Here is a 23,280-nt window from a genome sequence, read left to right as displayed (position 1 = left end):
GGGATAGAATGCAGTCTAATCCCCAGACTCCTGAGCAAGGACATATGCAAAATTAGCACGGGAACACAAAACTACAACAGAAAGATGGTACGCGTAGCACCGGGACCAAGTATTAAACAAAGCATATCGAATTCAGAACTTGCTCATCAAACTGGATTAATTCTCCCTTTTGACGAAATGCATTTTGAGTTCAGGTTACGTCACAGGAATATTTTTATGGAATGACTTTAAAAATGTAGAGAAAGACTCTGATTCCTCTGACTCCCCTTAGTGAAAGAAAATCTTCGAATGCTGCTAAAGTTAATTAAAAACCATGAGGGAGGGATCCCTGGGTGGCGCAGCGGTTTAGCGCCTGCCTTTGGCCCAGGGCGCGATCCTGGAGACCCGGGATCGAGTCCCACATCGGGCTCCCGGTGCATGGAGCCTGCTTCTCCCTCTGCCTGTGTCTCTGCCTCTCTCTCTCTCTGTAACTATCATAAATAAATAAAAATTAAAAAAAAAAACCATGAGGGATCAATGAAATGAGAGATTCAATACAGACTGTGACATTCTGGGCCAAAACTGAAGTGTCATCAAAAAGTAATGGTTTTGGTAGACCCTGGCTAACAAACGAGAAAGGATATCAAACACAAAGACTTTTTTTTGTCAAGAATGGTAACACTGATGAGAGAGAACCTCAAAGTGACATACATACATACCGACAACTGAGTATGTATATTCAGCGTAAAGACTCACCAGAAGCAGGTGTCCATGCCTCTGTGGACAAAAAACAAAACAAAACAAAACAAAACAAAACAACTTTGGTTAACAGATCAACACACATATTAAAATCCAGACACTATAAGTTCTGGCACAGAGGCTGAAGCACACATTACATGAGAACACTGTTGCTGTCTCTATCTGGTGAAACACAAAGGAGTGTGAACCTCGTAAATGCAATTTTGGGTATCAAAGTCCAACTGACTCTTTGTAATGTGCTCTGGCTTTGCAATTCTCAACATAGCAGGTGATAACCTGATATAGAAGCGAATACTACCGTGACTTCAGTTAGCTGCATGTGAGTTGTTTAAATATCAAAAGGTGAAGTACGACAAATTAGGAATAAAACACAAGTTTATGGAAAGGGTGCTTCAAAGAATGAAACCTGGATAAAACTCAAAAGCAGGAATCCTCCCAAGTGATCCTTTGCTACAAAATTAATTCACATTAGTGGAAGGCTTTGCTATGCCCAGTGCTGGGAATGTTTTTGTCCTGTCGGAAACAGTTCACGCAAAATACCGAATTTCCATATTTCACCGTTATGTCCCGTTGTTTTGCTCAGAAAGAGCACCAAATCTCTGTGCTTAATTTAAAATGAATTACAATTTTGCTGGGGGTTTAATTGCTAAGTAATTTGTTTGAACAGTTTAAACCACTTACAATTTTAGTCAACATAAAAATTTGTGGGCAATCATACGGGAAAACTCATAAAACCACAGCTAAATTCCTAGGGATCAAAGTGTTATAGACTGAAATAGCCTTTAACTAACAAATGATCATTATGATTGGATGTCAACTGCATTCCTATATTGTAATTCATTTGCATATGTAAGAAAAAATAGAAAACCATTAGGCCAAGTAAAGGACTAAAAATTGCTTTTAAAGCAGCAACACTATGCAAATCTAAACAGAAATTCCAAACGTCCTGTTATTCTTCTGGGAGTTCAGAGCAAAAGTCGTTCTTACGTAAAAACGGAATTAAGGTTGAGAGCCCACAAGACTTCCTGACGGTGCTTCGTAAGTTAGAAAATGAGCCCATAGATAGGAGATCGTAAAGACGCTTTTCTTCCAACAGAGACGGCTTCCTTACTGCTCACCCAGTTCCTGACCTCTGTCATGAGCTAGTGAACCCCCAGAACAAAGCTGAGAACAAAACCTGGGTTTCGGTACGACTCCACAGTTGAACTCAGAACCAGATTAAAACCAGGGCTTACGAGAGCTTTCCCGCTGTCAGATTCAACCGTGGGTCATCCCTAATCCCGCCCCAGACCAGCGAGAAGACAGCAAGCTCCCATCCTTGCAGGAGTGTGCCGTGGAAGCGTCACAAGCCAGAGACAGAGGGGTTGTGTCCCTCAGAGTGAAGCTACAGGAAATGGTTTCCTTCTTTTCATTTTTTCGTTCTTAAGGAACTTTCATAAAACAGCTCTGAATCATGCAGTCTCCTTTAAAAATGTTCTCCTCATAAGGAAAACAGAAGAAAAATCAACCACCAAAGGTCACACTTGAAAACGCAGAACTTCAGAACTTGTGGAAGAAACACCTGTAAGACCTCTTTCTTTGTACCACTTCATGCAAAGTTTCTCATGAGAAATTTATGTACTGGTTTGTGTTTTATGAATCAGACCTGAATAAAAAGAGAGACTTCTGCCATGAAACTTAAATGGTAAGAAAATCTCCGTGTGCGTGCCACTCCCAGCATCATGAGTCAGGTTTTTCCCCTCCCCACGCAGACTGTTCCAGAGTCTCACCTCAATCCCCCCTACTGGTCCTTACAGATGCGCTAAAATGGATTACCACTGCAGTGGTTTATCAGTCCTCCTCCGATATCCATAGAAAACTAAAGAAGACCAAGGAGGGTCCTCAAACTCCCATTCCCGACCTGGTGAAAATGGCATTTAAAGTCCTTAACACCCGAGAGGAAGTGGCTGAACTTAAGAGGCAGGCCAGGCTCCAGCAGAAGGTCCAACTCCAGACCCAAGCGTCGGTGGCAGCCCTGCGGCCGGCGGGCTCCAGGAGCCCGCAGAAAGGGGGAACCAACCGAATCCCACCTGGGGCTTGCTTCAGATGTGGCACCGAGGGACAATGGGCCCGTCAATGTCCCAATCCCAAGGAGCCAACGCGGCAATTCCCTCAATGTGGAACGATGCGCCACTGGAAATCCGCCTGCTGGGTCTCGGGGGATCCTTGGCGCCTCCACACAGAGGAAACCCTGAGCCGGGAAGTCCAGCCTTTCAACTACTCGGATTGGATGATGACTGACGGGGCCCAGACTCAGACACCCCCTAAGCCAGGCCAAGCCCAGGGTCCTGCTCCAGGTAGCAGGGAAGCCCATCTCTTTCCTGTTGGGCACGGGGGCGACTGACTCCATTGTGCCTTCCTACTCGGGGGCCAGCTTCCCCTCTCCAGTAGCCGTGATGGGAACTGATGGCACCTCCTCTATTCCACGGACTGCCCCACTCCTCTCTTGCAGCCTGGATGGGTTCTCCTCCTCACACTCCTTCCTTACAATCCCTTCCTGCCCAGCTCCTTTTCATCGAAAATCCTGACATCTATCTATCAGCTTCTCCTCGGCTAAGTCCGGCTACCCTCCTACTTACCCCCTCTACTAACCCAGAACCCTCCCATTCCTGCTCTCAACTCCTGGAAGAGCTGCCCCCTCCACATCCAGGACTTTAGAATCAGCCCTTCCCTAACCCTGACCAAATTCTCTTTGTGGCCAGAGACACGCAGCATAGGCCATCGTTACCCTAGATGCCATCCTAGAGGCAGTTCCCCCCTCCTCGGGACAAGCTCTCGGAAGGCAGAACTTAGAGCCCTCACCAGGGCTCTTCGCCTGTCCAAAGGGCAATGAGCTACCATATACACGGACTCCAAATGTGCCTCCATCATCACACATACACATTCTGTCCTCTGGCAAGAGCAAAGGTTTCTTACAACCAAGGGAAGCCCCATAATCTATGGGCCCCTCATTTCAAAACTACTAGAGGCCCTCAGCCTTCCCACTGAAGTAGCCATTGTCCACTGCCATGGACATCAATCCTCCATGGACCCGGTGTCCTGGGCCAACAACAAAGCTGACTCAACTGCCCAAGCCACTGCCTTAGGCTCCTCATCAGCTCCCCTCCTCTTCCTCAACACACCACATTCCCCCTCTTACACAGATGAGGAAACTCACACACTAAAAAAGATGGGAAGAATAGCCGGGGAGAAAGACTGGATCTTCATTCAAAAGAAACTCGCTCTTCCAAACCATTTAGCTCCTGTGATCATTTCAGACATACGTCAATCCCTACACATTGGTCCCAAGGCCTTACACCAGTTCCCAGGATTCCACTATCCACATCTCCAAAAGGTAATTGGAGAGGTGCGTTAGTCTTACAAAACCTGCTCCACTGTAAATGCTCAAGGGGGGAATTCGCAGGCCAGGACCCAATCACCAGCTCCATGGCTACCAACCTGGCAAGGACTGGCAGCTTGACTTTTCCCACATGCCGCGCCATAAATCCTTTCGCTACCTATTAACCTTAGTGGACACCTTTACAGGCTGGATAGAGGCTTTTCCCACAGCTCGGGAGATGGCGGATGTGGTGGCCACCATACTCATCGAACAGATCATTCTGAGATTCAGCCTCCTGGAGATCCTACAATCTGACAACAGCCCGGCTTTCATCTCCAGCATCACCCGGCAAGACTCCGAGAGCCTAAATATTACCTGGAAACTCCATATCCCATATCACCCCCAGTCTTCGGGTAAGGTAGAGTGGGCCAACGGCCTTCTCAAAGAACATCTCACCAAACTTACCCTTGAAACTCCACCTGTCCGGGCCAACCCTCCTCCCGCTGGCTTTAACAAGGCTCAGAGCCACCCCTAGAGGGCCGTCGGGCCTAAGTCCCTTTGAGCTTCTCTACGGGGCGGCCCTTCCTGCTCACTTAAAATCTTCCATCATCACCTCCTCCTCTCCTATCTTACTCACCTACCTTCCCTAACTCTTCTAAGAGCCCTCTTGCGGGCCCATGTGGATTCAGTCACCCCTACTCCAGGAGCACCCACCTACAGGCTAACCCAACTCAGGACCAGGGCCCCTTCTCCTGGATAAAACTTATCCAACAAGGCACTTCCCTCGCCAGCCTTTCCTGCATGGGCAATCTGTCCCACTGTTTTATCTGTGCCGCTTTAGGCAAAACTCCCCTTGTGGCCATTCCCCTCCCCAAGTGCATTCAGCTGCACCAGCCCCGCACCCACACCTCCAGTGCCTGCCTCATCCCTCTCTCACTAATGTTGCCCTATTTACTGACCCTCTCAACCATCAATTCCCCTTCTGTTATTCTGTCCCTAACTCATCCCTGTGCAACGTCACCCGGTCAAACGTCACCTCTCATCATGCTGCTATTGCCTGATTCTTTTGGTGCCATGGCACCCTATCTAAATCTCTCAATACCTCTGCCTCGCTCCTGACTGTCTCCCTAGTTCCGCGATTAACTATCTATAGTCAGGCAGAAGTAGCCCTCCTCATCAGCCCCCTGGAAAAGCAGAAACGAGTGATCTTTCTCCCACTGGTTGTCAGGGTCTCCCTGGCCTCAACCCTGGTGACCACTGGGTAAGGGGCCCTTATTCTACTCTGTAGATTCCTCCAGGGACCTATCCGAGAGGCTTCAAATGGCTATCGAGGCTTTGGCAGAGTCTTTTGCTTCCCGACAACGCCAAATAAACACGGTGGCCCAGGTAGCTCTTCAGAACCGACGTGTCTTGGACCTCCTCACGGCCAAGAAAGGAGGAACTTGTATGTGTCTCAATGAAGATTGCTACTACTACATCAACGAAACAGGTGTAGTTGAAAGCAATCTCCACGTCCTCGCCAAAGTTCGTGAGTCTCTCCAAAAACAGTATCACCCTGTCGACCCAACTACACCCCAATGGTGGCAGACCCCACTAACCATATGGCTCCTCCTCTCTCTAAGCCCACTCCTAATCATTGGCATACTATTAATGGTGGTCCCTTGCTCTCTCTGAATCATCAAGGAAGGAATCCGCGAAAGATCTCGGTTATCAGTCAACCAACTTGTTTTACACCCCTACGCTGGCCTGCCCACCTCCGACAGGCACCACGACGCCCCTAAATCAGCAGGAAGCAGCCGGATCTGAATCATCGCCCCATTATAACATAACAAAAAGATCTGAATGTTGGGCTGGGGAGACTGGGGACCTCAAAATGGCTGACCCCAGGCCAGCAACCTCCCAATAAGGCCGCCTTGCGGCCCTACCCTAACTGAGCACCCAAAGACCTGTAACCCTTGCCCTAATTGGAATGCCGCCCCACCCCCATCTTCCAGAGGAAAACTCTTTATAGACCCCCCCTGCAGTTTGCTTGGGTGTGACTCCCCCCCTCGCTCTCTCTCCCCTGCGGGCCTCAGAACCTAGCCAGGGAGCGCATCCCATTAAAAGCCTGTTTCAAACAAAATAAATAAATAAAAATAAAAGCCTGTTTCCACCAACTTTTGCCTGGCCTCTCTCTTCCAGTTCACTACCAATCAGATTAAACCTGACAAAAACCATGGTCCTTTTGTACCAAACTGCCACTTAAAGACTGTGACAGCTAATCTCTATGTTGTTAGGAACTATATCATTTCAATATGTGTGAAACTGGCAGGGACATAAATTCCAGACATCATTCACTCTTGGCTTTGAAACAGGCTCATGGTATCTGGTATTAGGCAATGTTCTTTGGAATTTGTAGATGAATCTGACCACATCTAGCTTCAGACGTGGAAAAAAAAAAACATATCTTATTTAGCAAAGTGATAATGCAGTGTTTTAAATACATCCCAGCTTAGATGACACACGATACTTTTCTCAATGGTTCCGGGGAGCCTCAGTCATTGTGATTTGATAGCACGCAAAGTCAATGAGAAACAGACACGTGGAATTTGAAGCAGAAAGGTACGGTCTTTCTGGATCTTCACATTTGTTTCAATTTCTCACTAATGACTCCTCAAGGCCTTGAATACATGAGTCACCCTTTTAGGCAACTACTATGATTAAAAGTAAGAGAAGAGCAAGTAGGATGTTACCTATTCATTTGGCTGAGTCTTCGAACTCTAAAAGACGATGATGAGACCACCAGTCCATGGGGTGTCAAACTTAACAATGCAGCAGAGGCAACAAGAAACTGCTCGACCCAGGAGTAGATGTGAGTGAAGGCTCACCGGAGGAATCATTCTATACCATAATCGACAGTCTGTACACGTCACTGCCTCGGGCTTGGCTCGGCTTCATCTGGTGCACGTGTTGGTCTCACCCAGGAATTCAAGAAGGGCACTGAACACTAGTGATGAAACCGCTCTGCAAGGATATTCTGATTGTTCCATCACATGGGCCTCTTAACAATCCTAGCTTCCCAAACTGCATTCTCAGTGTGTTTCTCCAAAACAATGAGGTGCCACCCTTTATCTGAACTCTTGAATACCACCTCTGCCTGTGGCTGTCCTGTTATGGGGACACCTTTTGCAGCTGCATGCTTTCCCCATTTCTCATTGTGTCCCCTGCCAAGTTTGGACCCCTAGAATACCTACCCTGTCCTGTGTCCAGGCTTGCCGTGTCGGTGATTCATTCACATGGACATTCTGCTGTGGGCTTTGTTCTCTCGGGGCTCACGATATTTACATTCCTTCCCAAGCTTTGCTGTAGGCCAAATCCTTGCTCCTCACCTGGTCCCATCTGGTCTACCCAGACTCAAAAAAAAAATCACAACCAAAAGTCAAAACAAAGGAGGAGCAGGTGGAGATTTTTCCAAGCCGAGACCCTGAAGACGAGAACTGAGGAAGACGGACTCGACATTTACTGGTGTGAGGATGAAAAGAGATACTCAGGATGATGGATATTACACACCATCTCACAAGCTTTCCGTGCCTGAAGTGTCTAGCCCGTTGTTCATTCCACGCAAAACTGTGAGACTCAGGCACTCTTTCAGAGCCTTCTGGGACAATATGGGACAACATGTATAAAATATGGGATGATCACCAAAATGAACCCGATTAAACTCAAACAATGGACTTAATTTTTTTTATCATCTCCTTTTTTTAAAAAGATTTATTTATTCATGATAGATATAGAGAGAGAAAGAGAGAGACAGAGACACGGGAGGAGGGAGAAGCAGGCTTCATGCTGGGAGCCTGACGTGGGACTCGATCCCGGGACTCCAGGATCGTGCCCTGGGACAAAGGCAGGCACCAAACCGCTTAGCCACCCAGGGATCCCGATCATCTGCTTCCTAATCCCCATCTCCCTACAAAGGTGGTCAATGATTCATTATGTTATTATCTGTTTCTCACCCCAACATTTCTATCTACCTGTATCCATCCATTTGCTGATGACTGAAACCAGGCAGCCATATCTGTTTCTACATCTAACCCATGACCGTTCTAATTTAAAATATACTTTTCATCCATCTTATTATTTTCTTCTCTATATTCAGCACCCAGGTCACATTTATATGTCCCATTGTCATCTCTCACTAGAACTAATATCATTGCATTCTGGCTAGCCTTCCCACTTGTAACTCAAGTCTTTTCAATTTTTTAAAGATGACTTTTATCTCTTTGAGAGAGACCATGAGAGAGAGTGCATGAGTCGGAGTGGGGAGAGGCAGAGGGAGAGGGAGAAGCAGATGCCCCACTGGGCAGGGATCCTGACCTGAGCCGAAAGGCAAAGGCTCAACCGACTGATCCCCCCCACACCAGGTGTCCCTAACTCTGTTCTTTTCTGAATCGTTCCCAAACCCACAACAGGTAGCCTAATAGTGAAAGCCCCAAACATCATTATGTTGTTACTTTGCTTATTAGTTCTCTTCAAAGTCTTCTCTTTGTACCTTGGATGAAATCAAAACCCTCTGAGCCAATAAATCCTGGTGTGATCTAGTCCATGCTGACTTTAGTCACATCTAATGCTGCTCTCCTATCTATCTATTCATTATGTTCCACCTTCCCTGACCATTTTTTCAATCTTTCTCAATCTTGGAGACTCCCATCAATATTTTTTTTACATTCTTCAACATCTCAATGGCTATTAAGATTTCCTATGTAGGAACTTAGCCTTAGCCTTACAACATTCATCACATATGTTACTTCTTTAACGGGGTCTTCCCTGAACCTCTAATTTAAGAGCTAGTTCTCTCCATTATGATATTTTATGGTACATTGTCATTTTCTTTCATAGCACCTTTCCCACGTTTCTTGTAGGCACTTGTCAGTATGAATATTTCTAAAGTGACTGTCCTCTGAGTAGGCCGTGAGAAAGCTCCATGGGAACATGGGTCTTTTGCTTTCTACTGTATGGCAATGCCTGGTACAGGGACTGCAATCATTGGCACTCAATATATCTGTCCAATGAGTGAGTGGAAATTCTGTATCTCATAGTTTATTTGTTCAATTATTCAATAAGCTATTATCTTGTGTAAAGCATGGTCTTCACCTCATTGGGTACAGCAGAGACAAAGAGATGCAAAAGTGCCTGCTCTGGTGAAGCTTCTAGAGTGGGAAACCAGTAATTAGCAACGAATACAAAACATCACATCGCATTTTAGAAAGAGACATGTAGCAAAGAAAAAATGGAGCAGGACAACGGAAATGAGGGGTGCCAGCGAGATGGGATTTACAGTTAGAATAAATGATCAATGTAGGCCTTCATGAACAGTTTACCTCTGGGAAAAGACTTGAAGCAAGTGAAGGCTCTCTAAGAGAAATTCAAGTCAAAGAATTTTCTAGGCAAGGGAATGAGCTAGAATGAGTCCAAGAGTGGGAACTTGTATGGGTTTCTGAGAAACAGTAAAGGAAGATGCAGAGTGGTCAGGAAGGCAGACATAGAGGTTGTGATAAAAGAGACAAGGAAGGGCAGACAGATCACGTAGGCCTTTTGACCACCATCCCCACTTTGGCTTTTACAGTGACTGAGCTGAATGAGCCTTCAAATGGTTTCAGAAGAGTTATAGGATCTTACTTTTGCTTTAAGTGGATCGAGATGGCTGCTCCATGTAGAATCTCACAGCGGGGCATGGGGAAAGGCAGGAAAACCCCACAAAAGGCTTCTGAAGAATTCAGGCAAGAGAAGATGGTCACTTGAATTAGTATCTAGCAGTGGAGATAATAGAAAACAGCTGGATTCTGGATCTATATTGAAGGTCAAGATAAAAGGTTTTTTTTTTTCTGATGCACTGGATGGGGGTTTGAAAGACAGCAAGGAATTAAAGACAACTCTGAGGTCTGGAGGCTGAGTAACTGGGAAGACAGCCTTGCAGTCAAGTCACAGGGGTGAAGAATACAGAGGAGTATGTGTGGTGAGATCATGTTTATTTGCAGAAACTGGAGGAGAGGTTACACGAGTAGTTGGATATACAATTCAGTGGGAGAATGACAAATGTGGGAGGTGTCCACCTACAAACAGCACGGAAGGCAGGACAGGAGATGATCTCACTCCAGACCCGGCCCCCACCCTGGAGTGACTATAAACAGAAAAGACCAATTGCCATGCACCACGCCTCGTGCAAAGCCTCGTGCCCTTGTGTTCGGGTCGCTCTCAGGTGGGCCTTACTCCTCAACTTACCAGGATTATGGGAAATATTTCAATCTGACACATATAATAAGCATGATGCATAAGTAGGTAGCCATTTAGGACAGATCTCTCATTGTCAGACTCTTAACTGTGAAATGAATAAATTAAATTTCTTCTATCAGGTAACATTTTTATTATCATGTATATTTTCTACTTGCTAAGAAAGAAAGCAATGTGCAAATATTTTGTGGTTTAAGTAAGTATCTACAGGAATAGCCATATGGTGTGATGATGGCTAGAGGGCCTCACAGATCCTACTTTCATGCAGTGCACATGCCTCCCAGGCACAACCGTACAATCTACATTAGAGAAAATATAGCATTTGAATAACAAGAGATCACTGCGATAAACTGGGCCCATAAGGCTTATTATAAACATCTTCTAAATATAAATTGCTCTTCGAATTCTATCCTGTAGGAGGAATAGAGTTTTTCATGCAAACCAAAGAACGTCATAAAGCCGACTGGCAGACACCTAAAACCCTTATCATAGGAACTTAGTTTTTAGTGATCTCTAAATTATTACCCAGAAATACAGTTTGGATCCTAATAACTAACTCATTCCAGAAACATTCACCACGAGCTTCATGTGGTTTCCGACACGCTCTGACGCAGGCGCTGATGACACAGCGATGGGCAAAACACATCAGGCGACTGCCCCCATCCACAGGGTTTGGTCTTCCTCCGCAGGTGGAAGAGACAATGACTGAATAAATCTGTAACATGTCACAAGGTGGCGAGCACCACGAAGAGCGGGCACGCAGGGCAGGGGATCCGGGGCGGGGTGGCTGTCGTGTAAGTCCTGCGCTCAGAGATTTCCAACTAGATTATACTGTATGAGACTGGTTGACGACTGTCTGCTATTCAAGCACACATAACAGAACAAAGGCCCCATGGAGTGAGGAAAGGTGACCCAGCTTGGAAAGGGCAATCGTGGAAACAGACACCAGGTCTTCTAAATTGCCCTCAGAGATCTTTTCCTGCTAATGCAGTAGAGAGGGGCAGCATTCCTGTTCTGCAGACTAGGAGTAGGAGAGAGAGAGAAAAAAAAGCTCATTAGCCTTAGGGACAACTGCTGATGACTGTCTAATGATCACAGTTTAATAAGTGGGATATATATATAGTAAGAGTACAGTTGTTACTTGAACAACATGTGTTTGCATTGTATGGGTCCACTTCTTTATACAGTACAGCACCATAGATGTCTTTACTCCCATGATTTTCTTTTTTTAAAGATTTAGTCATTTAAGAGAGAATGAGAAAGAGTGTGTACACGAGTTGGAGGGGCAGAGGGAGAGAATTCCAAGTAGACTCACTGCTGAGCATGAGTCCCGATGCAGGGCTTGATCCAGAGACCATGAGATCATGAGCTGAGCCAAATCCAAGAGTCAGGCACTTAACTGACGGCATCGCCCAGGAGCCCAATGGCTGCACCACCCAGGCGCCCCTCTTCCTTATGATTTTAATAACATTTTCTTTTCCCTAGCTCACTTCATTGTAAGATACATATTAATCTACTGGTTATATCATCGGTAAAGTTCCAATCAACAGTGGGCTACTAACTAACAGTCAAGTTTTGGCAGAATCAAAAATTATATGTGGATTTTCAGCTGTGCTGGGGGATGCTGTCGGGACCCCTAATCCCCACGTTGCGGGGAGGTCAGCTATATTCTAGTGAATTTGTAGTTCTTTACGGTATTACACTGTCCAATTTTGTCACTTCTACAAAAACCTGAAGCAGAGAATACAATGTTCATTGAAACCTGTTTCAGTAACTAAATTTGAGCTACTGTTGATGAAATTGAGTACTGTGTATTTCCTGTTATGAGAGTATCTCATGCGCACGCATGCACACACACCATCCCTACAGAGCCTTGTGTGCCACTCGATGCCAGAGAAACTTCCCTGTTTTATCCACAAAGTTCACATTTCCAAAGCCAACCAACAGCACTGCACACATGGACTAGCGGTAATAGAAGTGAGGGATGTCTCGGTCCAGTTAGACCAGAGGAGTGGCAAACATTGTTGCCGCCAAAACCAACGGAAAACCCATTTACAAATATGACGGTCACAAATGACACTTCCCTACAAAACAAAAGTGGCACATCCTGCTGTCTTGTCCAAACTCTCTGTGGCCACAACCAATCGAGAGCTTCCAGCTTTCCTGCACTTGCTTGCTTCCCTTACGTTTGTCACCTCAGATACATGACTTTTCTTTTTTGCAGCTCAGGTTTTGATTTTTTGGTAACTTCTAAAACTTTCTAAGGTTTGGTTGTATTGATTTCTTCAAAGAATATTAAAACTTTCTAGCTAAGGATCTCCTACAAATGACTGTGTTGTCTTTACTTCAAATAATTAATAAACTTCCTTTGTACTTAAGAGTCATTAGGCACACACACACACACACACACACAAGAGTCATTAGGCACCATGACAACCCACTGGTTAGTTCTCAACATTTTGCAATTCAGATCACTAGTCAGCTTTCTTCCTGGTCTTCAGACCTGCTTCAATACAACAGGGAAGTATAAAAACAACTTTCATCAGTGAAAAATCCCTAGGAGTTCAGGATTGTTGCACTCTAATGGATACATGGAAGCAAATGTGTATTTCTAGAAATCAATGAATTTATGACTATGAAATATACAGCACCTGTAAATTGAAGAGCTTCTTCCTCAAAAATATAGCCAATAAAAAAGACAGTGCATACATACAAAAAAGCCTTAAATAATAAGGGAGGAAAATAAGTAGAACATGTTAAAAAGCTGGCCAAATGAGAGAGGCATCCTGCCTCTCAGGATGGTTTCCTTATCTTTTACTGCATTTTATAAATGTCATAAAATAATGATGATTTTTTTTATTGGAGTTCAGTTTGCCAACATATAGCATAACACCCAGCACTCATCCCATCAAGTGTCCCCCTCAATGTTCGTCACCCAGTCACCCCACACCCCCACCCTACCTCCTTTTCTTCCACCCCTTGTTCATTTTCCAGAGTGAGGAGTCTGTCATGTTCTGTCTCCCTTTCTGATATTTCCCACTCATTTTTTCTCCTTTCCCCTTTATTCCTTTTCACTATTTTTATATGCCCCAAAAGAATGAGACATTATAATGTTTGCCCTTCTCCGATTGACTTACTTCACTGAGCGTAATACCCTCCAGTTCCAAATGATGACTATTTTACAGGAGAAAAAAACACTTTTTTCTTTAAATTAAGAGGTATCACACTGGGAGAATCCTTTCAATGACTGGGAAAAAAATACGGTCACACAATACAGTTTGCGAACAGCAGACATATACAATGCCTGTTGTCAACTTTCTCCATCATTAACCCCATGACAAAACTCTTTTAAAAGTACAAGGGGAGGCTACAGAAGGAGTTGCTTCCACCTGTATTCCTGTTTGCAGTTTCTTCCTCATGTTTGTCAAGACAGAAAGAAGCATTTTTTTTCTTTTCTTGCTTTTAAGTCTTTAGTTTAAAAAAAAAGGCAAACCTATAGGATTTTCAATTTTTGGTGACAGTCATGGAAATCTGGAGACTCATGAGTTCTACGACTAGGGTTTCTGAACTGAAATTAAGAATTCAAGGATTACAGTTAAAGTCTCAGAGCAAAAGATATGAGGCTGAGTATTTTTCAACGAAAGCCCAAAGAGAAAAACAGAGGCTGATGACAGAGAAGAGCTGTGACATAAACCACAGATGATGTCGGAATTGTGATTTCTGTTCAATCTTGCCATGTATGCATGGATGTATGTACAGATACACACACATAGATCTCCGACAGTTCTTGTTCCTCAACGGTTATGCTCAAGGTTTGGTGGGGGGGGGGGGAACCATCATTCTTTGTCTTGGGATATTTTGCTTACTTTTTGCTATGAATGGACATAGAAAATTAAGTATAAAGATAATTTACAGATTTCAATTATAAAAGAAAATATCACCTTTTTAGTCCATAAAATCCAGACACCTACTGATAAAGCATCCTAGGAGAATCATCACTAGAAAAGTCCAATGGGACACACGGAAAAACTGCACGTTAACTACTTCCAAAGACAAAATTATTTTCACACTTTCTAGAGGTATTCAATATTTAATGTTGATGCCTGATGGAAAGGTCTTAAGTACTACAAACACTCAGACATTGTAGAAAAGGATGTAGTACTGCCACGTCTACCATCAATTCTATCTAAATAAGTGCTATTTTATGGTGTTAGTTATTACTGTATATAAAAGTATTGAAGACCAAGATTCTTTGGACATATTCTTACAGTTTCCCCAAATGTGTAAGATGGCAATAGGACTTTTTTGAGCATTTATTTTTTTCCCTCCTGATTCACTAGCACCTCTCAAAAATAAGCTCTAGAGAATCATGAAGTCCATTCAATAATTTCCTACTAAACACCCTAAATTACATATAAGACCACCATGATGATATAGATCTACTCAGATTGTCAAGGAATTATTTAACTTAGATTATGAGCAGCTACATTTACCAGTGCTTCCAGTCTGGGACCTCATTTCTAAGTGTGTGAGTTGGTTCTCCTGTTTCCATAATAACCAATTTAACAATCAGCTTGGCAGTCAACTACTTTAGAGGTAGTTTCATTAATGTTAGCCCTCTTCTCATTTATACATGAATCGACTGATACTGTGGGACTACTTATTTTTCTAATATACTTGTAAAAGGGCTCTGAATTCAAAGTAACAAACCTTCTGGAAGAATTAGCTCAGGCTCTTTTGTTTAAACTCAATCTTTTCCTTGTAGAACCTCAATGTATATTTTAGAATTTTCTTCCAATACTTTAGGACTCACTTAAAGTTCTAGTCCTAATATGACAATCTCCTTTTGTTGCTGCAAGGACCTAGAAATGCAACAAAGTTATGAGCTAGAAGTTTTTCAGTTTTTGAATGTCAGTAAAAACCAAAAAGAAAAGGAAACAATTAAGAAATTCAAGAAATTAAATTGGAATACAAAGTGGTCTTCATTTCACAGGACTCCCTCTATCGTTAATCCTCACGAGAATGAAGGAAGCTACTCCCTTACTGTATAATGAAAATTGTGATTTTTGTAATGCTTTTTCCAAATCAAAAAGCTCTCAAAACTAGTTCTTTCTCTCTCCTCTTTCCTGGTTTTGGGTAAAAGACTATTCTTAGTAGATGATCTGGTACATAATGAGCACTGCTGGTTGGCTGCACACACACGTACAACAACATGAACCCAACAAGTAGACAAACATCACTCTCCTTTCACGGCATTTGTCGTTTCTAATGGCTGAGTAATATTCCATTGTATCATAGACCACAGATTCTTGTTGTTGTTGTTGTTTTCTCAACTTTATTGAGGTGGTGGGGGGAGTCAGGGAAGGAAGAGGTGTGGACTTGAAGGTTTTTGTTTTTTTAATGCAAAATAATTTATTTTGTGTTTGATACCAGATGAGACGATAAGGGTGATGGTGCTCATGCCCATACGCCGGCTCCAGGTGAAGTGCTCTAGGCTTCGGGCTCACTCTGCTACCTAAGAAGGTCTTTCTCAGCTTTAGCTCTACACAATGCTTGTGACTCAGCGCCTTGCAGGTTTGGGCATTATGGAAACTTTCACAGACTTGCTGAAGGGGATGGTGCCCTCGATGCTGGTTTCCACCTGGGGTGACACTTCGCCACCGTCAATCCAGGGGGATTTGGGAATGCGGGAATTGGAGTTGTAGGCCAGCAGCAGCCTCACATCCACCTGGCATGGTTCTGTCCAGGCAGTATGGGAGGGGTACACCTGAGTGATAAGCCAGTGGCGCCCTGGGCCAGGATTCTGCAAGTCTGCCGGCTTAGGATGAATCATCTGAGCCTGGCCATCTGGATAGAAGACCTGGACCTTCACAGCACTCTGAGGGTCCTGGACATTTTCCAGGGTCGCATCGACATGCAGGGCCACAACCAATCCAGATGTAAACTGCAAGGGGTTGTCTGACTCACCTGCTGGCTCAATGATGCTGGCTGAAGTGTGTGGATCTGCTCTGGAAGGGGGAGGTGCAAGAAGGTACTCTGCCTCAGCATGGTCCATAGAATTTTGACCACTTCCACAGGTTTGGATGTCATGAGTCGGGGCATAAGGTCAAGAAGTTTGTCCACAAAGCTGTCCTTTAGGTGGGGCAAATCCGCAATAAAACACCTCTGAAAAAAGTCCACTTCCTGTAAAAAGTTTTGACACATCCCAAATAAGGGGTCAACTCCTCGAGTAGTCCGTGCTGTTACTATAAGTTGCAAGGCTTTGGCCTGCAGCCTCAGGTGATGTATAATCACCACCTGTTTATTCTCCACACCACTGTACATGAACTCCATTTGGTAGGTCTCTTCCATGATCTGTTTTGCTGCTGTGGAGGCCAAGTCACTCTGCTTCAAATATAAAGGGGCAACCACATTCCAGAGCTTTTCTTGCAAGGCCTTGATGAGAAGAAGCTGACACCAAAGATAGGTAGCCGAGAACTCCTAGCAGCGACTCCTGCTAGTTCAGACTGAAGTTCTCCACGTTTTTGAAGATCCTGGATGGTGAACTCCAGCAGCTTCTGGGTTCCCTGAGGGTTCCGGTGCTCTGAAGACTGTACACCCTTTCAGAGCTCTGCTGCAGGAACTGATGGGACGGGTCCTCATGGGGCGCAATACCGGGAGAAATGGCCGATGACACTAGTTTTCTACCTGGTAACCTTAAGGCAGGAACAAGATGAGAAAGACTGTCTCAGAGGTAGGCATAATGCCTGAAGGTATGATCTGAGAACAGTGCTGGCATTGTTGAACAGGTTTTAGCAGCATTAAAAATAAGAACCAAAACTGCAATGTAAGCTGGTTCATCCATGTCTGGTTCAGCTGTGTCAAAAAACGGATGGGTGCTCAGGAGCTCTGGCACCAAGGGAAGCACCAGGGTTGGATGCCGACTTCCCAGAAACTTCAAGCACTTCCATATAGAGTCCCTATCAGTAGGGTACTTGGTTAAATTTTTCAGCAGCTCCGCCAGTGCAAGATGAATCCCTTCTTTAGTCGAAACATTAGTACAGCATAAAAGTTCATGAAGAGCCTCTCGAATATCTCTGGATGAATCCTCTAACACAGCCAGGACAGTGTCAAGCTGATCCTCTCGGAGAGTGATATTATTAGAAATTTTTCTCATGCTGTGTATGGGCTGCAGATGTACTTCCTCAATTTCATCATTAAACATGTCAACCAGGAAATCAGGGCGGCACTTCTCCGCAAAAGAAGGTGAAGATTGGGCCAGCACGCAGAGAGCCTCCACAGCAGCAATGAGGACCTCATACATCTCATCTTCCAATCCCTGAACAAAGGCTCCACAAACTCCTGACTCAATCAAGTTCACAGCTCCTGTATCTATTTCTTCTTTGGGAGCATCACCTCCTCACTTTCTGCCACTGGAAAACTCTCCTGACCTGTAAAGTTCCTTGGCATGTTCATGTGCAGTGCATTTTCTCCTGAGATCGGACATGAGCTTCTTGTCGAGTGTTTGCTCCAGGAAATGAGAACTGACTTGTTCCATTGAGCCCAACAGCTTTGCAGCCTGAACTCGAACCACCCAGGAGCCATCATTGACCATGGGGCAAATTTTTCCAAATGCATCACCAACTAAGCGAATTTCTTCATTAGGAGAAGGAATGGAGACAACGCTTTCAGGATAGAGCTGACTGACAACCCAGATAAGTTGGACTGCAGCACTGCGCCCTTGTTCATAGTCATCAGACAACAATTTACAGGCCTGATTATAAATTGCTTGGTGTAATTTCAGTCCTCTCTCATGAAGCTGCAACATGGCTTTTATAGCTGCTGTTCTGACACGTGGGTCTTGGTCACTGAAGTAATCCCCTATCATCTTCTGGACATCTCTGACAGCTAGGCCTTCTCCATCTTTTGTGACACTTTTCTCCAAAGAGCCAAGATTGCCAAGTAATTGCAGGCACTTATTTCTTACACCATGAGACGTATCTGTGAGGTGCTTCCAGGCTACATCAACTAATCCCATCTGGATAGCTTGATTCTCTGGGAGTCTGGTGCCAGTTGCAAGCAAGCTGTCCAACAGTTGAGCAAGGACTTGATGAGACTTTTCATTCTGCAGGATGTTATTGGCATCATCCATAATGCAGTCTGGTGAAAATCCTGCAGTCTTTGATAATAAACCCAACAATGATGCAATTTTCAGTCTCACAGATGGATCATTCTCCATAATAATGTTCCAAGAGAATCCTAACTACTCCTTCCACACTTTCTGCTTCAACAGGCTTTCTGGCAAACTGGAGTAGATACTGCAAAGCATCCGCTGGGAAGGGAGCTTTACACAGATCTACGTGGAGTGCTGCAGATTTACTTGGTTTTGTCAATCGCAGTTTCTTGGTTGCAATTTCCTCCTGTTGTTGCTGGACCTCCTTAGTGAATTCGTCGTACACTCGTTTCTTTAGGTGAGCCGCCATGACTTCCCGCCAGACCACAGCTTCTTGATCCATCATCTTTCGATGGACACCGAGGTTCCTTCCACAGTTTGGCTATTGTGGACATTGCTGCTATAAACATTGGGGTGCAGCTGTCCCGGGTATTATGCTGAGTGAAAACAGTCAATCGGAAAAGGACAGACATTATATGGTCTTATTCATTTGGGAAATATAAAAATTAGTGAAAGGGAATAAAGGCAAAGGAGAGAAAATGAGTGAAAGTATCAGTGAGGGTGACAAAACAGGAGACACCTAACTCTGGGAAACAAACAAGGGGTAGTGGAAGGGGAAGTGGGTGGGGGTGGGTGACTGGGTGATGGGCAATGAGGGGGGCACTTGGCGGGATGAGCACTGGGTGTTGTGCTATATGTGGACAAATTGAACTCCAATAAAAAATTAAAAATTCAAAAAAAAAGAAAATGGGCCCTTTATGTAAAATAAGCAAACATTTAACTGATGTATTCAGTAGGTCCAATAAATGGAAATGTAGGACACTAAAAAAAAAAAAAAAAAAAACACCAGGGAAATCTTCAGGGTTCTAAAGTATGTCATTGTTTTTCAAAAGATATCCGAGTGATATAAACAGGAACACCACAAGTACAGAAGTAAAAGCTGCTGAAGGCACAGATATGAACAATTTCACTACTATGTTAAATGCCGTAGATCATCATGAGAAAGATTTAAATGCATCAGTAAATAAGAATCTTTAAGTTTTGGACACAGTTATTTTTTTAACATAAGCAAATATGCAATAATGTATTTCAAATGTGAAAAAGTACCTGTACCCATGGCCACCCTGGAGGAAGAGCACGCCAAGGGGCATGCTATCGGGATCCCCCACATGACAGAGCAGCCACCTGCCTCAGTGAAGCAACCGACTTCGGCCACTGAGCAACATCCTAAACGAAATCAAGAGCCCGCCAGAGCTACTACACTGGGGCAAGCTGAAACTTATGGGCCTGAGCAGTTTGAGCCGGGCATGGCAGTTGGTGCTGAGTGCATGGCCCGAGCGAGATGCTAGCTGCTGAGGCCAAGCCAATTTACAAGGCAGTCACACCTCTGATTCACTGTCCCGACCTGGAGGAGCCACCTACACACTTGGCCACCCTGCAACAAGAGCTCCCCCAGGTGCCCACTATCAATGTCCCCGGCATGCCATGCCAAAGGAATCACCTGCCTCAGTGCAGCAACCAGCTTGGGCCCCTGAGCAACATCATGTCAGCAGCCCACCCCAGCTCTGAAGGTGGGGCCTGATGAAGCTTCTGGGCCTGAGGTGATCGAGCTGGGCAGGGCTGTCGGTGCTGAGTGCTTGGCCAGAGTAGAGATACCAGCTGCTGAGTTGAAGCCAATGCATGAGGTGGTCAAATCTCTGATTCACTCTCCCAACAAGGAGGACCCACCTGCAATCTTGGCCACCCTCGCAGTAGATCATGTCCCAGCGCATGCTATCAGGGTCTGCCACATGCCGGAGCAGCCACTCGTCTCAGTGGAGCAAATAGTGTCCACCCCTGTGCAATATCCTGAACCACCTCAACAACTGGCCCCAGCTCCTACCTTGGGGCCTGCTAAAGCTTCAGGGCCAGAGGTGATTGAGCTGGTCATGGCTCGAGCCGAGAAGCCAGCTGCTCAGACCAAACCAATGCATGTGGTGGTAACACCTCTGACTCACTGTTCCGACATGCAAGAGCTACCTGTACCCGTGGCCACCCTGGAGGAAGAGCACGCCCAGGTGCATGCTATTGGGTTCCCGCACATGCCGGAGCCGCCACCTGCCTCAGTGGAGCAAATGACTTTTGCCACTGAGCAACATCCTGAACCAAATCAAGAGCCTGCCAAAGAGACTACAGTGAGGCCAGCTGAAGCTTCTGGAGATGGAATACTTCCAAACTCGTTCTATGAGGCCAGCATCACCTTAAGTCCAAAAGCAGACAAAGACCCCACCCGACCAAAAAGGAGAGTTATAGACCAATGTCTCCGATGAACACGGATGCAAACGTTCTCAACAATATACGAGCCAATAGGATCCAACGGTACATTGAGAAGTTACTCACCGTGACCAGGTAGCATTTATCCCCGGGATGCAAGGCTGGTTCAACACTTGTCAAACACTCCATGTGACTGATCAGATCTGCAAGAGAAAAAACGAGAACCAGATGATCCTCTCAATAGATGCAGAGAAAGCATTTGACAAAATACGGCATCCATTCCTGATCCAAACGCTTCAGAGTATAGGGATAGAGAGAACATTCCTCAACATCTTCAAAGCCATCTACGAAAAGCCCACGGCAAATTATCATTCCCAAGGGGGAAACGCTGGGAGCCTTTCCCCGAAGAAGATCAGGAACGAGACAGGGATGTCCACTCTCATCACTGCAATTCAACATAACACTAGACGTCATAGCCTCAGCAATCTGGCAACAAAAAGAAATAAAAGGCATTCAAATCGGCCTAGAAGAAGTCAAACTCTCCCTGTTCACAGATGACATGATACCATACACCTGGAAAACCCAAAAGACTCGACCCCAAGACTGCTAGAACTCATACAGCAAATTCGGCAGTGTGGCAGGGTACGAAATCAATGCCCAGAAACCAGTGGCCTTTCTAGACGCTAACGATGAGACTGAAGAAAGAGAAATTAAGGAGTCAACCCCATTTGGGATGGCACCCGAAAGCATGCGCTACCTAGGAATAAACCTAACCAAAGAGGTCAAGGATCTCTATCCGAAAAATGACAGAACACGTCTGAAAGAGACTGAGGAAGACACAAAGAGATGGCAAACTATTCCATGCTCATGGATCTGAAGAATGAATATTGGGAAAACGTCAACGTGACCCAGGGCAATTTACACAATGCAATCCCTATCAAAATACCATGGACTCTCTTCAGAGAGCTGGAACAGATCATCTGAAGATTTGTGTGGAATCAGAAAGGACCCCGAATGGCCACAGGAAGAGTAGCCAAGAAAACCACAGCGGGGGGCAGTACAATGCCGGATTTCAGGTTGCACTGCAAAGCTGTGCTCACCAAGACAGTGTGGTACAGGCACAAAAACAGACACATCCATCAATGGAACAGAAGAGGAATCCAGAAGTGGACCCTCCACTCAGTGGTCAAGACCACATATTCGACCAAGCAGGAGAGACCATCCACTGGAAAAAAAGACAAGTCTCTTCCATAAATGCCACTGGGAATGCTGGACAGCCACATGCAGAGGAGTGAACCTGGACCACTGTCTCACACCAGACACAAAGATAAACTCAAAATGGATGAAAGATGTAAATGTGAGATGAGATTCCATCAAAACCCTAGGGGAGAACACAGGCAACACCCTTCCCGAACTTGGCCACAGCAACTTCATGCAAGATACACCCACAAAGGCCAGAGAAACAAAAGCAAATATGAACTATTGGGACTTCATCGGGATGAGAAGCTTCTGCACAGCCAAAGAGACACTCAACAAAACCAACAGACAACCTCCAGAATGGGAGAAGCTACGTGCAAATGACCCGTCGGGTAAAGGGCCAGCATCCTAGATCTCTAAAGAACCTATTCAACTCAACAGCAGAGAAACCAACCATCCAATCCGGAAATGGGCAAAAGACACGAACCGAAACAGCACAGAGCAAGATGTAGATGTGACCGACAAGCCCATGACAAAGTGCGCTGCATCACTGTATTTCCATCAGGGAAATACAGATCAAAACCACAAGGAATTCCACCTCACAGCGGTGAGAATGGGGAACATTGGCCAGACAGGAAACCACAAATGTTGGACCGGATGTGCAGAAAGGGGAACGCTTTCAAAAAGGAAAAATTTCAGAGGTAGCCATACTCACCTGATAGGGACCAAGCGGGAGGGGTGGGCTCCCGGCCAGGCTGGGGTGCTTAGGGAGGGACCCGAGAGCGGGGAGGGGGGAGGGGGGCGAGGGAACAGCCAAGGGCCTTGGGGGGGCTCCTGGGGCCCAGCGGCCCAGGCCCTCAAGCCACCACCCCAAGGCCCTGCCCTGACATTGCAAGGTGCCTGCACCCTAACCCCTCTGAGCGCACGCACATGGGTTCGGCGGCACCTCCCTGAGCCCGGGGGGAGGGGCCCCACACCCTCCCTGAGCCGCTCCTGTGAGACCTGACCTGACACGTAGGAGGCCCCTCCGCCGCCCCCTCCGCCAACAGGTCCCACCACTCCTCCCCCATGTAGCCCTCTGCCCTTGGCAACCTGGCGGCCCAAAGGGTGTTGGCCCAGCTCGCCACGGGAGCGCCTCCATGTGGCCACCAAGGACCGCTGTCCCCCACCTGGTCCCTCCCAGGCATCCGCCACGCCACGAGCGAGGGCCAGATGCCCCTCGCACAGCCACCCTGGGGCCCGTCACGTCTCCCGGGGCCCACGCTGACCTGCGTGCCGGGGCCGAGGCCTGCAGAGCCACTGCCGCGAGCCCGCA

The 23,280-nt window shown here is 45.7% G+C and overlaps 1 long non-coding RNA gene and 1 pseudogene across 4 annotated transcripts in view; both read right to left on the bottom strand.

Moving 5' to 3' along the window:
- LOC144291390 (uncharacterized) overlaps positions 1–21,067 on the bottom strand; it is a 122,330-nt gene extending 101,263 nt beyond the window's left edge. For 2 of the 4 annotated variants that reach the window (XR_013358640.1, XR_013358641.1), the window contains exon 1: positions 20,895–20,991. This is a non-coding gene — a long non-coding RNA (uncharacterized LOC144291390). Of the gene's footprint in view, positions 1–735; positions 757–7,329; positions 7,489–20,894 lie in introns of all 4 variants that reach the window. The other 2 variants (XR_013358642.1, XR_013358644.1) reach the window with 2 other exon arrangements.
- On the bottom strand, positions 15,693–19,114 carry LOC144291881 (integrator complex subunit 4 pseudogene; annotated as a pseudogene).
- Positions 21,068–23,280: the final 2,213 nt, after the last annotated feature.

The sequence above is a fragment of the Canis aureus genome, chromosome 20 (assembly GCF_053574225.1).
Source record: "Canis aureus isolate CA01 chromosome 20, VMU_Caureus_v.1.0, whole genome shotgun sequence".
NCBI lineage: Eukaryota > Metazoa > Chordata > Mammalia > Carnivora > Canidae > Canis > Canis aureus.
This window is presented reverse-complemented; position numbering and strand designations above follow the sequence as displayed.